The sequence below is a fragment of the Bubalus kerabau genome, chromosome 7 (genome assembly GCF_029407905.1).
Source record: "Bubalus kerabau isolate K-KA32 ecotype Philippines breed swamp buffalo chromosome 7, PCC_UOA_SB_1v2, whole genome shotgun sequence".
In the NCBI taxonomy this organism is placed as follows: Eukaryota; Metazoa; Chordata; class Mammalia; order Artiodactyla; family Bovidae; genus Bubalus; species Bubalus kerabau.
The window spans coordinates 61,862,447-61,885,191 of NC_073630.1; the positions used below are offsets into that span (position 1 = coordinate 61,862,447).

At 41.2% G+C, this 22,745-nt stretch overlaps 1 long non-coding RNA gene across 1 annotated transcript; it reads right to left on the bottom strand.

The window, feature by feature from the left end:
* Positions 1-21,004: 21,004 nt before the first annotated feature.
* LOC129657214 (uncharacterized) lies at positions 21,005-22,169 on the bottom strand. The gene is made up of 2 exons (XR_008716612.1): positions 21,912-22,169; positions 21,005-21,516 (listed from the first exon to the last, which is right to left on the bottom strand). It is a non-coding gene; the product is annotated as an uncharacterized LOC129657214 (long non-coding RNA).
* Between the last annotated feature and the right edge of the window lie 576 nt (positions 22,170-22,745).

Here is a 22,745-nt window from a genome sequence, read left to right on the forward strand (position 1 = left end):
CAAGGCAATGTAAGACCCAAGGCCAAGTGAATATTCAACATCTTTGGTTTGTGTTTATTTTCCATTTGAATGGCTCCCTTCTCCATTCTCTCCTTTCCTTCTTAAGACTCAATTCAACACTCCTCCCATTTTCTAGGTCTCTCTCAGGACTGATGTAAACCAACTAGCATGTTTGCAGTGCTATAAATAGCCAGGACCTATAAAGTGCCTGCCCTGTCAAAGCATTCAAATTCATCTTCTTACACGGTTATTTACATATAATAAAATGCTCAGATTCTAAGTATAAAGCTGAGTGAGTTTTTGACAAATATATGTACCCTGATTAACATACAGAACATTTTTATCCCCCAGGAAGTTTTCTCCAGTTCCCTTCCATCAGTTACCTCTCATGGAGAGCCCATTGCTGTTCTGATTTCCATCACTGCAGCTTAGTTTTACCTGTAGATCTTTATATAAATGGCGTTATCAGGAATGTACTCTTTTGTGTCTAGCTTTCTTTGATGCAGCATACTGTTTTTGAAATCCATTCACTTTTGTTGGATGTATCACTAACATGCTTCTTTGCACTGCTGAGTAGTATTTCTTTGTATAAATATATGATAATGTGTTTACCCTTCAATTGTTTAGGGACAGTTGGCTTGTTACCAGGTTTTTACCATTTATGACAAAGTTGTTATAAACATTCTTGTACAAGTCTTTGTGGACATATGTGGTTTTCCCCTTAGTTTTATTGAGATATAATTGACCTCATATTGTGTAAGTTTAAGATAAATAATGTGATGATTTTATACACATATATTTTGAAGTGTTTACCACAATAGAGTTAGTTAACACCTCCATCACCTCACATAATTACCATTTCTTTTCTGTGGAAAGAATATTTGAGATCTACTCTTTTAGCAACTTTCCAGCATATAATAAAACATTGTTGGAAATTCCCCAGTGGTCCAGTGGTTAAAACTCTGTGCTTACTGCTGAGGACCTGGGTTCAATCCCTGGTAGGCGAACTAAGATGTGGAGGAAAATACACACACACACACACACACACACACACACACACAGAGTTAACTATAGTCCCCCCGATGTACATTAAATCCATAGAACTTACTCATCTTATAGATGGGAGTTTGTACCCTTTGATCAGGATCTCCCCATTTCTTCCAGTCCCAGTTCTTGGTAACCACTAATCTACTCTCTGCTCCTATAAATTCGGCTTTTTAAAATTTCACATATAAGTGATATTGTAGGATGTTTGTCTTTTTCTGTCTGACTTATTTCATTTAACATTATGTCTTCAGGATCCACTCGTATCATCAAAATGACAGAATTTTCTTCTTTCTCATTACCAAATAATATATTCATATGTATATCCCACATCTGTATTCATTCATCAGCCTGTCTAAGAAATCTTTGCCTACCCCAAGGTATTCTCTGTGTCCTACCTTGAATTATTTTTGGTGGTTGGTATGTCAAAGAGTCTACTAACACCATTCTTTGGAGAGACTGCCCTCTTTGAATTATATTGGTCCCTTGGTCAAAAATCAATTGACTTTATGTGTGGGTCTATTTCTGAATTCTATTGTGTTCCATTGATCTATTTTCAATCCTTATGTCAATACCACACTGTCTTGATTACTATAAGTTAAATCTAAGTCTTTGCATTTGTCTTCTATTGCTGCATAACCATTATCTCCAAATTTAGCAGCATAAAGCAACAGACAATAATTATTTCACACCATTTCTGACACTTGGGAATGGGAGGGCACCTAAACTGAGCAGTTCCATCTCGGAATCTCTCATGAGCTTGTAGTCAAGCTATTGGCCAGAACTGCAGTCACAGAAAGACTGAGTAGGGCCTGCAGAGTTTATTTCCAAGTTCACTAATGCGGCTGCTGACAGAGGCCTCAGGTCCTTGCTGGCTGGTGGCCATGAGCTTCAGTTCCTCACCATGTGGGGCTGTCCATAGGACTGCTCACGACCGACTGGTTTCTCTCAGAACAAGTGGTCAAAGAGAGAATAAGAGAGGGAAGGAAATGAAAGAGAGAGAGATCACAATATCTTTCATAACTTAATCTGGGAACCAACATATCATCACTCTGTCATAGACTCTTGGCCACACAGACCAACCTGATATCACCTGGGAAGGGACCACCCAAGGATAATATCAGCAAGCAGGGATGATTGGGGGCTATTTGAATGCTGGTTACAATCTTGAAATCATAATCTTGAAGTCATATGTATGAGTCACTTAACTTGGTTTTCCTCTTTCAAAATAATTTTGACTACTCTAGATTCTTTGAATTTTCAGATAAGTTTTAGAATAGGCTTGTTGATTTCTAAAAGTATACTGCTGGAACTTTCAGTGGGATGGCATTGAATCTATAGTCAATTTGGGTAGTATTAACATCTCATCAATCTTGAGTCTTAAGTATATGAATATAGTACTTCTCTCTTTTTCTTTAGGTCTTTGGGCTTTCCAGGTGGCTCACCTGCCTGCAGCGCAGGAGACCTGTGTTCAGTCCCTGGTTTGGGAAGATCCTCTAGAGAAGGGAATGGCTACCTGCTCCAGCATTCTTGCCTGGAGAATTCCATGGACAGAGGACCCTGGCAAGCCCCAGTCCATGGGGTTGCAAAGAATAGGACAACTAAGTGACTTGCACTTTTCACTTCCATTTAAGTCTTTAATTTCTCTCAGCATTTTTTTTTTCTTTTTTGATGTAGAAGGAGTGCACATTTTAATTTACTTCTAAGCATGTTTCCTGACAATATTTTAATGAAATTAAAAATATTGTCTACCAATTGTTGCTTACATAGAGTAGCAAGACTGGTTTTTTTTGTACCTACCTTATATTCTGCAGCTTTGCTAAATTCAATTATTAGTTCTAGCAGTTATTCTATAGACTCCCTAGGATTTTCCATGAAAGCAATAAAATACACTAAAACTAGTGTTCTTCCTTTCTGATATTTATTCTTTTCATTTCTTTTTCTTCCCTTCTAGTACTGTCTCATACAAGGGTCAAAAAAGATTTTCCATAGAGGGCCTGGAAGTAAATATTTTAGGTTTTGCAGGCCATATGGTCTCTGTCACAACTACTCAGCTCTGCTGTTGTAGCCCCAAATCAGCCTTAGGCAATATGTAAATGAACGTATGTAACTGTGTTCCGGTAAAATATTCTTTCTAAAACTGAGTGACCAGGCGGGATGTGGCCGGTGAGCCTTGTTTAAAAGTATTAAGGTCATGAAAGTTAAGGAAAGACTAAGAAATTTTTTTTGCACTGAAGATGACAGAAGAGACATGACAATTCAACGTAGCATGTGAGCATAAATCATTTCCTTTTGTTTGCAGGACCCCTTTGAGATTGTTGGTGGAACTAGAGTGGGTCTGAGGATTAGGTGGTAGTGGTGTCAATGTTAATTTTCTGATTTTTATGGTTGTGCTGTGATTCATGTCTTTGTGTAGAGGAAAATTGTACTCAAATATCAAAGGTGATGGGGCATTATGTCGGCAGCTCACTTTCAGATGGGTCAGGAAAAAAAGTCCTTTGTGCTATTCTTGCAAAACAAAAACGTATTATTAGGCCACATAATATAAAGAGCAATTCTAGATCTGTGGCATATAAGAAGGATAAAGCCATAAAACTGTGAGCCTATCTAAACATCCTAAAGCTAGAATGAGGCCTGGAAAGATGGCTGTTTAGGTTTTAAATGTAGCACAACTCTGCTGACACCTCGATTTTAGATTTCTAAGCTCCATAATTATGAGGCAATAAATTTCTGGGTTTTCTTAAAGTCATCTAGTTTACGATACTTTGTGATGACAGCCTGAGAAACTACTACAGACACCTTGCCTTTGTGGTCCAACTATCATACCCCCTCAGATCCTTACACCACCTCCCTCTTGAAAAATGGTGTTCTCATGAAATATGGTTCTTAGACTGTTCTGCCTTTTCCTCCTGCCTTCTTCCCCAATTTGCACTCAAAAATTCATTAAAAAAAAAATATGGAGGCTCTACTATTTGCCAGACCCTGTTCTAGGGGCTGGGAATATAACATTTTTAAAGACTTTTATCCCCCTCATAGCAATCATATAAAGTTTTGACTGCTTTTCTTACTATTTCTCCTAAATTGTTAATAAATTTCAAGAGAACACTTCATATTTCCATCATTTTTCTATAGTCTTTTTCAAAACTCTAAAAAATATCTTCCTCCACTTTTAGTCCAGGTTTAGAACTTTCACACATAAAATGGCACTTTTAATTTCATAGCTACATTTCATCAGATGGAAATTACAGCATGTTAGAATTATGGAAATAGGATCTATTATAACTCACATCTTTTCCTCAAACATGATGTGCTACAATTTTATGCAGGCTTTGATTAGTATTCATGTGAACAAAATTGAATGTTTTATAAAATAGATATTATTAATATTTATTTCCCTTTTTATTTCCCTTGATAGCTGCTAATTAAAGGTCAGGTGGTCTCAGGCTCCCAGGTTAAGCCTATAAGACAGAGAACTCACTGACTGATTGCCTATACTTTTGGCGACGTAGTAGTAAAAAATCTGGGCTTGGGGGATGGAGTAGGGGATGGGGCCTGCAGAAATAGCTTGAGATTCACAGATCCAGGTGGCCTGCTTTTCCTGCTGTTTCTCTTACACAGTTTGAGTTTTCTCTGGAATTTGAGCAGTAGAGTAAGACTTTCAATCTGAAAATTGGACTTTCTTAAGAAACAGTTAAGTTAGTTGTTTTGCAACCCAATGGATTGTATGCCAAGCTCTTCTGTCCATGATATTGTCCAGGCAAGAATATTGGAGTGGGTAACCATTCCCTTCTCCAGGGCATCTTTCCAACCCATGGGTAGAACCCTGGTCTCCTGCATTGCAGGTGGATTCTTTACCGTCTGAGCCACCAGGGACAGTAAAAAGTTAAACCATTGAGAAGGAACTTGTCGTACACTGAAAGTTTTTGTCTCTCTGGAAGTTCATACCTTAAAATTTACTTCCCAAAGTGATGGTATTTGGAGGTGGGGCCTTTGGGAGGTGATTAGGCCATGAGGGTAGGACCCTCATGAATGAGACTAGTGCCCTTATAATAGAGACCGAGGCGAGCTCCCTTGCCGCTCTGCCAGGTAAGAACACAAGGAAAAGACAGCTGTTTATGAACCAGAAAGTGATTCCTCATCAGATACTGAATCAGCCAGACCCCTGGACTTCTCAGCCTCTGGAACTGTGAGGAACAACTATTTGTTGTTTATAAGCTACTCAATCTATGATATTCCATTAGAGCAACCCAGCTGACTAAAACAAAACTTTCTAGAACAGTTCTGAGAGACCATCAGAACTCTATCTTAGACACTAAGCCAAAACACCTGGTAAGAAATCAATGCAACTAGAATTATGTTCAACAAAAATAGTCGTCAAAAGTTTCATCAATGCATAGTTGAATCCATAATTTCATAATGACTATTTTCAATAGGTCAAGACAGTTCAACATTAGTCTTCAAACGACATCTAACTTTTGATGTTTTCTTTTTTTAAAAAAAAAAAAAAGGAAAGAAGGAAGGAAGGAAGAATGGGAGTAAGTACGGGAAGAAAGAAGTAAGTTTGGAGGGTAGGAAGATGGGAAGGAGAAAAAGATATGTAAAATTTCCTTATTTTAATGCTTCAAGTATAACTGCAAAGTCAAACACATAACTATCACTGGTGCCTCACCTCCACAGTTTCTGATAAACAAAAGCATTGCTGAGGCTGTGTGTTCTGGGACATGCTTGGAAACAGCCACTTTCCCTGAGACACAGTGAAGACTTTAGGAGAAGACATGACAGAATTGTACTATTTCTTGTTCACTTGCTAAGCAGAGTCGCTTACCCAGCCACAATGCTGTAGGGTGCTCCTGTTAAGGATGGATGAAGCACAAGAAGACTTGGGCCCACTGTTGTCCCTAAGGCGTCTGATACTGGAGTTAGGCAACAGGGTTCACGTTTGGGCAAACCTAAAGTGAAAGCAGAGCCTCAGAAAGACTGGATCTGTACCTTTGAACTTCTCCTTGGACTTCTCTGGTAGTCCAGTGGTTAAAACTTCACCTTCCAATGCAGGGGGTGCAAGTTCAATCCCTAGTCAGGCACCTAAGATCCCACATCTCTTGAGGCCAAAACACCAAAACACTAAACAGAAACAATATTGTAACAAATTCAATACAGACTTTTAAAATGGTATAAACACACACACACACAAATAATCTTTAAAAAAATAAATATAACATAAACTTCTCCTACCACCCTGGCTCATTGGAATGAGTCCCTCAACTGATCTGAAGCTTTCCTTTTTTTCATGAAGGGGAGAGTACAGTTCCTGCCCAAGTAGGAATCTGCCTTCTCTTCCTTTCCTTACCTGGTCCCTCCCTCATGTCCTCTGCTCATCATATCCACTAGGGATGAGTAGACCTCTTCCTCTTCCTCAAAGCAGATTTCAGAGCAAAGAGCAGAAGATGGATCATAGATTTGGAAGTCTGACAGCAAGAGAGAGAGATGGTCTTTCTTGATCATTTACTACTTTTGTGACCCTGGGCAAAAGACTTAACTTATCCAAGCTCTTAGCTATAATATGAAGACAATAATAGCACCTGTCTTTGGTTTTGTAAGGCTTCAATGAAGTGATATATTTCAAATGCTCGGCACATATGCTCCATAAATAGTGGATATCATTATGCACTTGGCACAGAGTAAATGTTCAGAAATGAGAGCTATTATTATGATTTATTCATTTAAAAATGAATTTCAAGGTAAGATCATCTCTATTGATACAGGAGTACCGTGTCATTTTTAAAGACCCTGTGTCAACCAGCAAACTATTTGTATCAATTGATAGGTGTCCCCAGCAAATAACCAATCAAAACTGTCACTCCTACACCATGGAAATAACCAATCAGAGTTGTCACTCCCACATTCTGGTGTGGAAGTTTGCTCATTGTTGGGGGAACTAGGGTAGGAGTGGAGGGGAAGACTAACTGAAGGAAGCAAGACTTCCTGCCTGGAGCAGGGATCGAACAGAGTAGCTTCAGGAAATTACTAGGTGTATTGTCCCCTTCATTCAATATATATGTTTTGGATACCTACAAGCTTTTTTGTTTGTTTGTTTGTTTTTATTTTTTTTTAGATTCTGAGTAGAGCATAGAATAGACATGGGTTTGCCCCATGGATTTTACAATCTAGTTGGAAAGACAATAAATAAGAAGGGAATCTAGTAAATGTACAGTTGCTGCTGCTGCTGCTAAGTCGCTTCAGTTGTGTCCGACTCTGGGCGACCCCATAGATGGCAGCCCACCAGGCTCCCCCGTCCCTGGGATTCTCCAGGCAAGAACACTGGAGTGGGTTGCCATTTCCTTCTGCAATGCATGAAAGTGAAAAGTGAAAGTGAAGTCGCTCAGTCATGTTCGACTCTTCAAGACCCCATGGACTGCAGCCTACGAGGCTCCTCCATCCATGGGATTTTCCAGGCAAGAGTACTGGAGTGGGATGCCATTGACAGTTGCTAACTGTGCAGTGATAGAAAAGAATGGGATGAGCTGGGAAAATAATAGGAGTGGACAAGTTTAGTTCAGGGCAGGAGGATCACTCTGAGGAAGTGTCCTCTGAACCTGCCAGGGGCAAGCAGTCCCCCACTTCCTGCTCTCCTACCTTCCTGTGGTCCCCACCTTGGTCTTCCTTCATCCTTCACTGGGCACTGTGCTTGTTGCTAAGAACACAGATGCAGGAGCCAGAACTGCTCCTTTGGAGAGTGGGGGTGGGCAGGTGGGCCAACAGGTGTTGATGATAGAGTGGTGGCTGGCCACACAGGAGTGGTGGCAGGGGGACTGCTCATTATGCTGGGGTGTCCTTCCTCGGGCAGTTTATGAGCATCATTGATTACAGTGCTGCAGTGTGAGGTCAGGTGCAGCTGTGTGCTTTGGGGAAGGCTGCTGGAGGTTAGTGATGATGGGCGGGAGAGGGGAGTGGAGGGGGTTGATGCAGTGTTCCCATGCTATGGCCTCTTCAGGAAGGAAGGCTGAGCTGGGGCTTCAGGAGCATCACTGAGATGCTGCTCTTAAATCCCTCCACCTCGATGGGGAGAAAATTGGGTTGTAAATTCTCACTGGGTTTGGGTGATGGGGGAGGCCACAGTTACCCTCTGGAGGCAGCAGGCATTTCCTAACATATAATTTCATAATTGGAAAATGAAGAGCAATTCTAATCATTGTGTAATAGAGAGCCATCTAGTCTCTAAATAAATGTTTACTAAGAGACTTCAATGTGCCAGGCATATCTTCCCTGCTGAACCTACAACTGTGAACAAATCAGGTAAAAATAACTGCTCTGAAAAGAAACTTGACATGTTCTTCTTGGATGTTACCAAAAAGTATTAGAGGGATTAAATTAACAAGGCATATGGCTAACACTGAGTTCCCCACAAGGCACGGGGTGCACTGGAATTCTGTGCTGAACATGACTGACATGGTTTCTCTATATCTGGAAACTTAGAGCCAGTGCCAAGATTCCTCTAAATATCCCCTCTGGACACTGAATCACCTGGTGTGATTGTTCATGTGATTCCTAGCATCTCCCCAAACCTGCTATAGAATCTCATGAATTTGCATTTTTAAAAATTTATTTATATTTTGGCCCTAGTTCCCCGACTAGGGATTGAACTCATGTCCCCTGTAGTGAAACTTCAGAGTCTTAACCACTGGATCACCAGGGAAGTCTCAGGAGTCTGCATTTGAAATGAGCCTCTCCAAATGAGTCTTCTGCCCAGTATGATTTAAGAAGTGCTGTGTGGGGCCCTTAAGTAGAGTTAACTCTTACCACATGTGCAAATGTGAACATTTTCTGTTTTATTCACCAAAGTATAACATTGATCCTAATTCTATTGATGCTTTAGGAGAAAGTTTGATTTTGCAGTGACCGTGATGTAGATCCAATAAGGACATGAGATTTTTATATTTATCAAAAGGGAGACTGATTCAGTTGAATGCTTGCATACACCTGAGTAAACAGAAACTCATAGATGCTAAAAGACTCACCTAAGGTCACATATCCGGGCAGGATGGCAGTTGCCCTGACCCTGTGCTGGGCCCTTTTACTGCCCCTGTAAAAGGCACTGGGGGTTTGAAGCAGTTGGTCTTGACTCCAGGAAAGGACTTTCAGCCCTTAGGGACAGACACTCCTATACTGGGTGAGCACAGCCCTGACTTCCCAGGACTCCAGCACAAGTTCCAAGAGATAAGGAGCCAGGAAAGTCCAGTTTCGCCCCGGGGCGAGGGTTCCTGCCAGCTGTCTCCTCGGCTGAGCTGACCCTAGTAAGGGTGCTGGATCCTTTGAAGTCAAATGGACTTTTTAAAAATGGATTTCCTGAAGTGAGGAATAATTATTCTCATATGCGAACCTGGGAAAATGTAGGTAGTGATGCCAGTGAACAAATGCAGGTTGAAAAACAAAATTTTCTCACTGCCCAAAGAATTACAGGGTTCTCTCCTCTTTTCCACCCACTTCCACAGGAAAAGAGCTTAAGATAAGGCAATCAAGATAGAAGAAATAGCTGAAATTTGCTAAAATACAACCCCTAACTTGTTAACATATAATGACTCTAGAAGCCCTCTGCCCTCTTATGTTCTTGGGAACAGCATTGGAAATTAAAGGATATGTGTGTTTGTATGTCTGTGTGTGTGTGTGTTACTGACCTCAAAGGTGAATATTTAATGACTGTACCTGCATAAATAATATGGATATTTAAGCTGAGATGGTAAGTTTAGAATTGTCAGCCAAACATGACAAAAGCCGAACAATTCTCTCAGGTCTGATTTACCTCAGCAGGCCTTCTATGTTGATCAGATAAACTCAGTCATTATCAGGTCTCCCTTGAGTCCTGTGATATTTGGAGAGAGTCAGAAGGTACTCTACCCACCCACATTGTAATGGGATGCTAATTTTTATCTGGCAAGTTCTTCATTGCTTTATTGTTAGTTACTCTCACCAGGTTTGATCCTTTTGGTTCTGCCCTGACCACCCCATTGTATATTCACAGCTGCAGATGACAGAAAATCAGTTTTATTTTTCTACAGTTTTTCCCTCTAATGAAGAACTCTAACTGAAACCCACTCTTCTGTACAAGTAACTTTATAAGATGCTATTTACATAAACACAGTCTCTGTTATTTTCATGTTACTCCTTCCTTTGCAAAGAACACACACACACACTCACACACACACTCAATTCAAGATACTTCAGTGAGTCAGTGATCAACTAGGATAGGTTTCAATTCCCACAATTTACTGACAGAGTTTTTTAGCCAACCTAACACCACCCATATGGCAGAAAGTGAAGAGGAACTCAAAAGCCTCTTGATGAAAGTGAAAGACGAGAGTGAAAAAGTTGGCTTAAAGCTCAACATTCAGAAAACTAAGATCATGGCATCCGGTCCCATCACTTCATGGGAAATAGATGGGGAAACAGTGGAAACAGTGTCAGACTTTATTTTTTTGGGCTCCAAAATCACTGCAGATGGTGACTGCAGCCATGAAATTAAAAGACACTTATTCCTTGGAAGGAAAGTTATGACCAACATAGATAGCATATTGTAAAGCAGAGACATTACTTTGCCAACAAAGGTCTGTCTAGTCAAGGCTATGGTTTTTCCAGTGGTCATGTATGGATGTGAGAGTTGGACTGTGAAGAAAGTTGAGCACCAAACAATTGATGCTTTTGAACTGTGGTGTTGGAGAAGACTCTTGAGAGTCCCTTGGACTGCAAGGAGATCCAACCAGTCCATTCTAAAGGAGATCAACCCTGGGTATTCTTTGGAAGGAATGATGCTAAAGCTGAAACTCCAGTACTTTGGCCACCTCATGTGAAGAGTTGACTCATTGGAAAAGACTCTGATGCTGGGAGGCATTGGGGTCAAGAGGAGAAGGGGACGACAGAGGATGAGATGGCTGGATGGCATCACTGACTCAATGGACATGAGTTTGAGTGAACTCTGGGAGTTGGTGATGGACAGGGAGGCCTGGCGTGTTGCGATTCATGGGGTCGCAAAGAGTCGGACACGACTGAGCAACTGAACTGAACTGAACATAAGTTGCAAATAGAAATGCCTGAAGGGTGAGGCAGACAGCAGAAAGGAGTGGGGCTACCCCAAGGAGGGGAAAGCAGTGACTAGTGGGCACACAGGATCTAACAGCAACATTGTCCAATAGAAATTTTGTGATGATAAAAATGGTCTATACCTGTACTGACCAATATGGTAGACATCAGTTACATGTGGCTATCAAACACTTGAAATGTGGCTACTTGAAACTGAACTTTCAATTAAATTTCCATTTAAGAGCTGAATGTACTAGGGGCAATCCCGTGGGACAGCACACAGGGAGCCCCTGCTCATCAGTACCAGCCAACTACTCCCACGTATGAGTACAGACTCAGGGGAGCAAGGTCTTACTTTTCTAGAGAAACCGGAAATCCCAATCTTTGTGAGAACGTCCTAATTTTAAAAACAGCAGATTAGTCTAAGCAAACCTCTATGGTTCAGTTTTGGCCAATACACATGTAGTTTGCAATTATAGGTCCACTCTCCTCATCTTGTTCTCTCCTGGATCCTGCTCCTTCGATCCTACCAGAAGATTTCCACAGTCTACCTTCATCAGCCATTTGCAACTTGGGTTTTCTTCTCCCAGCCTGTGAGGTTGGAAAAGCCACCATTTCCTATCTCCTTAGACTCTGACCTCCTCTTCAGAGGCCTTCTTTGACCTCACCTCAGAAATGCACCTTCACTAACCAGAAGAGTAGAGCCACTTACTCCTATTACAATTCCTCTCTCCTAATACTCCCTGCAGAAACACCTGTATAGAATTCCTCTAACACCTTTAGAACATCAAGAAAGTTCATTCTGTCTTGTAGTGCACGTTCTCAGATGGTAGCGAAAAAGCCTTTGGCTACTTCCATTCTACAGAGCAGTATTTTTCAAACACTTTTTGAATGTAATGCATAGTAAGAGAGACAGTTTACATTGCAGCTTATTATAGACATTCTGTATACACTCACATTTAGAAAAGTTTCACAAAACTCTATGTTGTTTTTCTGTGTCATGCATTCTGATATTTTCTATTCTTCTCTTTTAATTTTTAAAATTTCTTTTAACACTGACCATAGAGTCCACTAATAGGTCCCAGTCCATAGTCTGAAAACATTGCTATGGAGAGTCCAGCCCATGTTTTGTAACCAAGAAATAGTTATTGACTAATCTAAATGCTTTTTATCATTTCCTTCAACAGCCCTCAACTTCTTCCTGCCTCCCTGATATGCACACCCCATTAGTAGCAGTAAGTCAGAGACCAGCACAAATGAAATTATTCTCTAATATGCTGGGGGTCTTTGTAGTCTCCACTTAAAGAACCTCATTACACTCAGATTGTTCTTCATGGGAAGTGATTTACATTAAAAAAAAAAAAAAAGAAAGAAAAAGATCAAACAAGTATTTTCCCTTCACAGTATATTACTTCCTGCAATTCATCAAAATTCTTTTCATGGGTAAAGGTCACTTTTCATTTATATATGGCATCTGTGTATGCTTTGTTGAAAAGGGTGTGGCTCTCAAAACATAAATCAGGCCTTGTGTGTTGATGAAAAAACTTATGAAAAGCGATGAGAGGGAAGGGAGAGCAGTAATATGGTGAAAAGAGGCACAGATGCCATCAGACTTTCCAGAACAATGAACTCAGCCCATCTGACTTCAAAAGGGAAAGATGCAAATAAAATACCTGCACAGAATTATAGGACTCTGCATTTATTTGCTACGAGCTGTAATAATTTTCCTAAAGTATTTTGAAAAAAGAAAGAAAAGCATTTGTGTCTAATGTAAAGAGTCAAAAATTGATGTTAGTCCTGGAAACACTGAACTGACTCATTAGAAAGTCTTTTCTTTTTAATTAATTAATTGATTTATTTAGTTTGGCTACGTCGGGTCTTCGTTGCTTCAGACAAACTTTCTCTAGTTGCAGCAAGTGGGGCTGCTCTCTAGCTGAGGTGCACAGGCTTCTCCTTGCAGGCTTCTCCTGTTGCAGAGCACAGCCTCAGTAGTTGTGGTTCATGGGCTTAGTTGCTCTGAGGCATGTGGAATCTTCCCCAATCAGGGATCAAACCCATGTCCCCTGCAGGGAATTGGCAAGTGGATTCTTAACCAGAAAGCCTTAAAGCAAGAAATTCATGCCCTATTTTCCCCCCATAATATCGTGGTTAACAGTCTGGATACAGTATCTGAATGTCTGGATTTGAATCCGGACCCTGCTGCTTATCAGACATGTGATTTTGTACACGGCAATGGCACCCCACTCCAGTACTCTTGCTTGGAAAATCTCATGGACGGAGGAGCCTGGTGGGCTGCAGTCCATGGGGTCGCAAGAGTCGGACATGACTGAGCAACTTCACTTTCACGCGTTGGAGAAGGAAATGGCAACCCACTCCAGTGTTCTTGCCTGGAGAATCCCAGGGATGGGGGAGCCTGGTGGGCTGCTGTCTATGGGGTCACACAGAGTTGGACACGACTGAAGTGACTTAGCAGCAGCAGCAGCAGCTTACTTCTTAGTGTTACCATTTCCCCAACTACATAACATGAAGAATCTCAGCACTATCCTCAGGAGGTTGTCCTGGGGATGGAATTGGCTCATATTTGGAAAGCATTGTGCCCTAGTGTCTGGTATATGGTAAGGACAATATAAGCACTTGTTAAATAAATCGTCTAAGAGAAGATTAAAATACATCAACTCTTCTGTCCCCTAGCTTCAGGGCAAGAGAAATAGGAGAAATATATATATATATATATATATAAAATGAGATTGAAGAAGTTATGTAACTGCTGTCCTGTTTGTTTATCTATGCACAGATTTGATACCCAAGGTGACAAAGCTTAAATGTCATCCTCTGTGAAAAATTACAAGCCATTAAGAAAGAAGAACAAGGAATAATATCTCAGTCCCTAAGCCCAGATGGAAAAGTGAACTGTGTGAAAAACATAAAACAGAGCTGTTCGTGATACCTGAAGACCAGACAAGGCAGAGAGACCACCCAGTGTCAGCTGAGGAAGAATGAACTGAGAAAGCCGAAAGCCTAAACCTGGGGGTGTGGGGAGGACGTCGGCATACCAGACACAATTTGGGAGGACAATTAAAAGCCACACGGGCAAAATTGATTTAAAAAAAATTCCTGGGATAGAGCTTACAGAAATGAATGATTATATGTGCAAAAGTCTACTGAAAGGGGTAAAATTAAAAACCGTAAGAGGGGCCTATCGAAGTGTGGTCCCAGCAAATTGTCTAGAGAGCTAAGAAATGTATCTCATTGAAAGACATGCTCTCTAAGATAATAAAAGTAGAAATGAAAGTGGGACTCTGGATTATTCAGAAATACCCTGCAATGCTTGTTCTTGGTTTCCTAGAAACTGTATATGGAAGCCTTGTGAGGGTGTGGGTGTGTATACGTGTGTATGTGTATGTACCCACAAAATGTTTCCATATTCAACATATGCATACATATACACAAATAAAGAAATGTCTCCTTTTTTAAAAACTTCTTTTTAAGTGACACCAAGAGGTGAAAAGATCACCCAGAACCAACTGACTATTGGCGGTAAACTAAACAAAACCCACACCCTGGAAAGCATAGAAATCATTACAAATTTGGGCATAGGGTCTACTTCCCTAAAGACGACTGGTTTAAACAGTTACAAAGATGGCCTGAGACTGAAAGAGAGGCCTCTGAGCTTGAACAGTGAACACCACGGGTCACAGGGAGCCACTTTGATGTCAATAGCAGCTTTGTGTAAAGAGAGCAGAGCCTCTGACCATATGGGAGTTCCTCGGTTTCTCCAGCTGTGTTCTGCCCTGACCTGGGAGTGCAGCCCCCCAGCCCGTGGCAGTGCTGTGGGACTGGGGCTGATGTCGCAGATGGCTTCTGGCCTGTGAAGTTCAACTCTACTCATTGTCAGCTATGGAAAGAAAGGAAGTTCAGTTTTAGCCTCACTAGTTGCTTTGCTTTTTGTCTCTTTTCTTTCTCCACCTTTCCTCCTGGGTCCCTTCAAATCCCAGACTGCTTGCTTCTTTCCTTCCCTTTCTTCCTCCCTTCCTCTTTTCTATAACATCTCTCTCTCCCTCCCTGTTGACATCCTCAGGCCCGTTAGTGCGCTTGCCCCTTTCCGCCTCCTCTCCCTTCTTGGTCTCTATTTCTCTCCTCGTCCAGGCACTTTTCCCAGATGCTACTCATTCTCTCCCACGTGTATTGATAGTTTCTGCAGAGCATCAGAATCACCAACTCTGGTGAAAGTAAACCATCCCAGCCAACAGTTTCATTGTCTCCAGACATTCTGAGGGAAAAACAAAAGGGGGGGACACCCATTAGTTGGGCTTGAAGTCTCTTCCACAATTACTTTGAATCCTGCGATTTCTTGAAAGTGTGAAAAATTTTCTCCCGATCTCTGTCTTTCCTGCGTTACACAGCAATGGGGCCAGACACTGCTGCCTGCCTAACTTCACTGGTGGCCCCTTCCATCTTTGCATCTTCAAAGCTGGTTGAGTCTCGCTCAAGTTGTGTCCCTCTAACACGCTGCTTCTGTCATCTCATTTCCTTCTCTGACTCTCCTTTTAGGACCCTTGGAGTTCTACACAATCCACTCAAGTAGTCCAAGATAATCTTTCCATCTCAAGATTCTTAACTTAATCATGGCTGCAGTGTTCCTTTGGCCATAAAAGTAACATATTCACGGATTCATTTTGATATTTGGCAAAACTAATACAATTATGTAAAGTTTAAAAATAAAATAAAATTAAAAAAAAAAAAAGTAACATATTCACAAAAAAGTGACATAATCCTCAGGTTCTGAGATTAGGGTATGGACATCTTTGAGGGGGTTATTATTCTACCTACCACAGGGCTCATAAAATGTTTCCATTTCTTTTAAAATCACAAAGAAAAAGACTTTCAGGTAGAAGAAAATGGTTTAACATAGACTATTAATATATTTGTCTTTATACCAATGTATGTGTATGTTAATAGCTCAGTTGTGTCTGGCTCTTTGAGACCCCATGGACTGTAGCTCACCAGGCTCTTCTGTCCATGGAATTCTCCAGGCAAGACTGCTGGAGTGGGTTTACCATTCCCTTTTCCAGAGGATCTTCCCAACCCAGGGATTGAACCTGGGTCTCCCACATTGCAGGCAGACTCTACTGTCTGAGACACCAGGAAAGACCTCTTCAGACCAATAGAGTAAGATGTAATTTTTAGTATTAAAGAGGAAATGGGTTTCCAAATTTAAAAAATGCTTGTCTCAGTGCAACATATAGGCCAATTCCTGCAGTATGGCCAAAGCAGCTTCTATGATAAGGGGAATGCAGTGGAGAGCACATGCCTTGAAATCATAAGAGGTAGGCCCTGGTCTAGCACTGCCATTAATAATTTATCTCAGCTATTATCAAGGAAATAATGTTCTGATGAAAAACACAGTTTATCAGCATCCTCTGGGATAGCACAGTGGTTACAGTAAGCGGTTTGTAGCAGACAGAACCAGAGTCATGTTATGCCTCATTCACTCGTACTTGTGTGACCTTGTAAATTACATAACCTTCACAAGCATCAGTTTCTTCATATAGGATAATGCACCCTCATGAAATTAATGTGAATAAGTGGGATAAGTGCTTCTCACAGTACCAAGAACTGCAGCCTACCAGGCTCCTCCGTCCATGGGATTTTTCCAGGCAAGAGTACTGGAGTGGGGTGCCATTGCCTTCTCCACCAAGTACACAGTAAGCACTTAATAAGTGGCTGCTACTGTTGTTACTATTTATTACTTATATTATTACTATTGCAATTATTAAATAATAGTTATTATATTTTTGTCTGTATAGTTAAAAAATCACATAATCTTCTTCAAGCAATTTTTAATCTGAAAAAGCACAAATCAGTGGGGATAAGAACCTGATGGCAGGGTGGCAGGCTCAGGAGGGAGGGAATATATGTATACATATAGCTGATTCACATTGCCGTACAGCAGAAACTAATATAACATTAAAAGCAATTATAGTCCAATTAAAAATAAATAAAAAAGAACAACAACAATAAAAGAACTTAGAGGGTTCACATGTAAAAGCTGGATAAATTTGTTTCTAGCAATGATCTGGACCCAAAAAAGTAAACTTTTCTGAGCATATTGAGTGGCAGCCTGCCTTGCTCTTTAGGGTTCAATGCCTGAATTAGATTCTATCAGGCCAATGGACATTCTAGTGTGGAAAATGAAAAAGAGCCAACCTTCTTTCAAGATACACATTCTAAAGTCTAGAGCTACGCTGTCCAACACACACATGTGGCTACTTAAATTTAAGTTGATTAAAATTAAAAATCCAGGTCATCAGTCACACTGGTACATTTTGAATAATAAAGACCCATGTGTGGCTAGCTGTTTCTCGAGTGTATAAGGCAGATACAGAATTTTCCACTGACAGAAGTTCTATTGTATGGTGCTGATCTGGTCTAAAGTAGTTGCTCTAAAAATCGTTGTGTGTGCTAAGTTGCTTCAGTCATGTCTGACTCTTTGCAACTGCACGGACTGTAGCCCGCCAGGCTCTTCTGTCTATGGAATTTTCCAGGCAAGAATACTGGAGTGTGTTGCCATGCCTCCTCCAGGGGATACTCTTGACCCAGGGATTGAACCTGTATTATGTCTCCTGCATTAGCAGGCAGGTTCTTTACCACTAGTGCCACCTGGGGAGCCCCCAAAATCTATGTAAATAAGTCCAATTATTATTTAATATGATCTAACATGCAACTATGCAATCTAGCGGATCATAGGTCTTAGATCATTAAGTCTTAAAATACCAAGAAGATTGATCTCTTCTTCCATTTCAACTAGATGCTTTACTCCTTTATTACAGATCTTTTACAAGCATTCATAGGGATCCATGTTATAAAACTCAACATTCAAAAACTAAGGTCACGGCATCTGGTCCCATCACTTCACAGCAAATAGATGGGGAAACAATGGAAACAGTGACAGACTTTATTTTCTTGGGCTCCAAAATCACTGCAGATGGTGACTGTAGCCATGAAATTAAAAGACGCTTGCTCCTTGAAGAAAAGCTATGAACAACCTAGACAGCATATTAAAAAGCAGAGACATTACTTTGCCAACAAAGGTCCATCTAGTCAAAGCTACGGTTTTTCTAGTAGTCATGTATGAATGTGAGAGTTGGACTATAAAGAAAGCTGAGTGCTGAAGAATTAATGCTTTTGAACTGTGGTGTTGGAGAAGACTCTTGAGAGTCCCATGGACTGCAAGGAGATCCAACCAGTCAGTCCTAAAGGAAACCAGTCTTGAATATTCATTGGAAGGACTGATGCTGAAGCTGAAGTTCCAACACTTTGGCCACCTGATGCAAAGAACTGACTCATTGGAAAAGACCCTGATGCTGGGCAAGATTGAAGGCAAGAGGAGAAGGGGATGACAGAGGATGAGATGGTTGGATGGCATCATCAACTCGATGGACATGAATTTGAGCAAGCTCTGGGAGTTGGTGATAGACAGGGAAGCCTGGCATACTGCAGTCCATGGGGTCACAAAGAGTCAGACATGACTCATCAACTGAACTGAACTGATATTATCATGTTGGTTTGAATTCTGTAGTTATGATTATATAACAAATAAAGCCCCACTCCTGATGTATTCAGGTAATTTAAGGAAAAACTTTGTTACACAAAGAGTACACTAATATAGCAAACTAACTGTTTAACCAAAAAGTTGAATTATTTAAATTTTCATTAGTCTTGGCTTTCAAACATGTTATTGCAACTCATAGGGAGAAATACATTTTCTAATATAATCTATGTGCAAGCAACAAAAAAAACCATAGAAACAAAATTTCATCCAATACAACAAACCCTTACTGCAGGTGGTAAATTCTGATAGCTTCTATTTCTTCCTCTTCCTCTTCTTTCTCGTTCCCTTCCTTCCCCTTTTCCTTCATTTAGTGTTGGCTATCTATTATACTGATTTCATGACTCACAAAGGGGTCATAATCTGTAGTTTGAAAAACACTGATCTAGGTTGTAAGCTCAAATGCTTGAAGCCATGGAACAAGTAGCATATATGAATAGAAAGAGCTGTGTGGGATTATGGGAAATGGAGGGCATATTGCCCCTGAAAGGGCACAGTGGTTCCTTGGCTCCAGCCAATCTTTCCCATGTAGGAATACAGGTCTCTGTTGCTAGAATTTGTGATGGTTCAAGAAAAGCCTAATATCCAGATACTTTTGTGAGGCTTCCTAATTTAAAAGTGTAGTAAATAATTCATAAAAATTTTAAATGCTTGCCAGCTGAACAAAACAAGTATTTCATGTGGTATTGGTCTGGATAAATTAAGGATAAATTTTCTTTTTTCCTCTAAAGGAGAATCTAGACTTCCCATAAAGGGGTATAGCATAATCCTCTATCTTCTCATGACCTGATGGGGAATAAAAACAGGATCTCAGCTGAAGAAGGGAGTTGAAAGTGATATTCTCTTTTTGAATGAGGCCATGTTGGGTGCCCACTGACTGCCAAGTAGAGCAGAGAGACTCAGTCATTCCAGTAGCATAGAGTCCTCAAGAAATTGGCTTTTTTCTCAGGCAATCAGGGAGGACAGAGAAGCTGAACAGCAGGTCTTGCTCAACACAGTCCCTCGGTAGTGGCCATTGGGCTCTCTGTCTTTGAAGGTCAGCTTATGTACTTCTCTTACCTAGACTGACCAGGCATCCAGGGTACAAATACTTAGTCAATCATTTTTAAACAACTATAGGTAAAACTTAAATTTCAAACATAAATCTCATTACTGTATAATTAAGAGATTGAATCAGCAATCTACTTTATATTCAAGGCCTCTAGACTTTATTAAATTATGTAAAATGGTTAATATTCAAATATTTTTTAAATGAACTTCTATTTTGGAAAAAAATTTATAGAAAAGCTACAAAAATTGTCTGAAAGCATTCTGTATATACCCACTGTTTCCCCTAATGTTAACAGATTACATAAACATGGCACACTTGGCATACTACAAAATTAATATTAGTACATTACTACTAACCAAACTATTTTATTTGGATTTCATAATTTTTTTCACTAGTCTCTTTTTTCTGTTTCAGGATGCAATCTAGCAAACTCATATTTAGTAGGGCTTTTTAACCTATGCTAAAAAACAACAACAATTTTATATAGTTGCACTTAATACTTTAGGATGGTAAGGAGATCAAACCAGTCAACCCTAAGGGAAGTCAACCCTGAATACTCATTGGAAGGACGGATGCTAAAGCTAGAGCTCCCATACTTTGGCCACCTGATTCAAAGAGCCAACTCATTGGAAAAGACCCCGATCCTGGGAAGGATTGAAGGCAGAAGGAGAAGAGGGCAGCAGAGGAGGAGACGGTTGGATGGCATCACCGATTCAATGGACATCAACTTGGGTGAACTCCAGGAGATGGTGAGGGACAGGGAGGCCTGGCGTGCAGTCCATGGTGTCTCAAAGAGTTGGACACAACTTAGCGACTGAATAACAGCAATACTTTAGCAAACAGTCTAGCAACCAAAGAAGAAAAACCTTGTTACGATGCACCCATTAGGCCCTAGGGAGGAGGTGTCTTTGGGACTCCACATCAACACACATCCATTGCCAGAGTGAGATGCTAACCTCATCTAGAATCTAGACAGAGTCACTGACTTCTGAGTCTCTGCCCACTGCCAGGCATGTGCTAGGTACCCAATAAACACATGCTGAATATCTACTGCTTGTCAACAAATGAGAATTCCATACCTAAAAACCCATACAGAGACAGAAGAACCACTTCCTGCCCAGAAAGTGCTCTTTGATTAATTTCATTGTCCATATAGAATTAACACCATTTGAATATTAAAGCTTGTGTTCACTTTCTAGGGCTGCTATAACAAAGTACCACAGTCCGGGTGGCTTAAACAAAGGAAATTTATTTTCTCACAGACCAGGAGGCCAGAAATCTGAGATTAAGGTGTCTGCAGGGTTGGTTTCATCTGAAGTCTCCCACCTTGGCTTGCAGACGTCCATCTTCTCTTCTCCGTGTCTTCTCATGGTTTTCCTCTGCACATGCCTGTGTCCCAAGTCCCTCTTCTTAGAAGGACCCCAAACCACCAGGTTTGGGGCCCTCACTAAGTAACCAGAAGTTACTTTCTGTGTATATGTTTGAGTAACTGGAGAAAAATAAAGGCCCTTCCCAACAACTTGCAAAACAGGAGAGCGGGTATGAAGGTGGTGTTGCTGATAAGGTCAAAGAGCAGTGCCTAAAGCCCTTTCATCGCTGAAATTCTGTGCTTCGAAGAATGTGGGTGGGTCTGAAGCACATCTTCCTAATGTGCTTCTGTGTGTCCATCTGCGCAGGCGCAGGGGAAGTGTTACACCTTAAAAGCTTCTCCTCAAGGCTGTCCACGATGGGTGTTTGGAGGCTTGGAAAAATGAAAACAATCACAGCATGCAGACATTACCAGACAGGCAGGGGTCTGAAAGAAAAATTAAATAATGAACAGGCCAAAGGCACCAGGGGCAGGAATCTGAGGTGTAAGCCTTCAGTGCAGGCACGTTTATAAAGAGAGGCTGCAGGGGGAGAGCAATTCACCAGGAAGAAGCCAGCACAAAAATGGGCCCAGGAAAGCTGTCCAGGGACCGGGGAGGAAAGGGAGAGTGGCCGCCAGTGTGCGGCCTGGGCTGTTATTAGCCCAGAATTATCAGGCACCTGAAACAACAAGGTCAAGAATGTGACCCGAACGATACGTGAAATATTTGGTTAGGAAACCACGTGCTGGGAGAAAGACCTATGAAAGAGTTAAACTGGGGCGCTTACCTTTTCTGATTGCAGAAGGAAAGGGCAATCGTTCAAGCAAAGCCTTTGGGCTGGGGGAATTCTTTTCACTGACATGCTGAAGAAGAGTGAGAGGAGACGGGGAGAGAGGGCAGGGCTCTGAGACCACGGGACTTCTTGGTGTCAGCAGAGGGCAGGGGGAGGAATCTGGGGGACAGGTTGGGCCTCAGCCCCTCCCTGCACGGGCCCACAGCCCTGCCTGCTTAGGCATCCGGATTCCAGGCCTTCAGTCCTCCAGGACAAAGGGACCCTCCCCCCTTGTCAGCCTTCCTGTTCCTGGGATTGTGTGGCCCGGCCCTTTGATCAAGCTAAGGGCATTATGTCTGCGGACAACTGCTTTAAATACGAAGGTTTCAGGGCTGGCTCTCAGGTCCCCTTCGTGTTCCCAGGCAAATGGATTATGCATGACTTCTTTAGATTTCTGCTTTTCCCTCTGAAGTAACCAGGTCTGTAAACAGAGCTTTCAGATGCTGTCCCAATCCTTCGAAAGAAGGTGTTGTTAAAACGTGGGCCTAGTGGATACATTCCCATTATAAATCCTCCATCTTTAAAGTGGCTGTGGCTTAAATGCTTTTTTATAAATTCCCACTATCGAATGAGAATCACCCATGCCCACAGTGAATCTATGGAAAGATGCACTTAAAATAACAGGCTGGGAGCCAGGACTCCTGGTTCCAGACCTGGCTCCACAGCTTCCTGACTGAGTCATCTTTAGGCATTCAGTCCCTCTGGGTCTAAGTTTTCACTCTTTGAAAAATTAGAAGTTTAAACTTGGCAAGCTCTGGGAGCTAAAAGATTTTAAAATCACAGATTTTA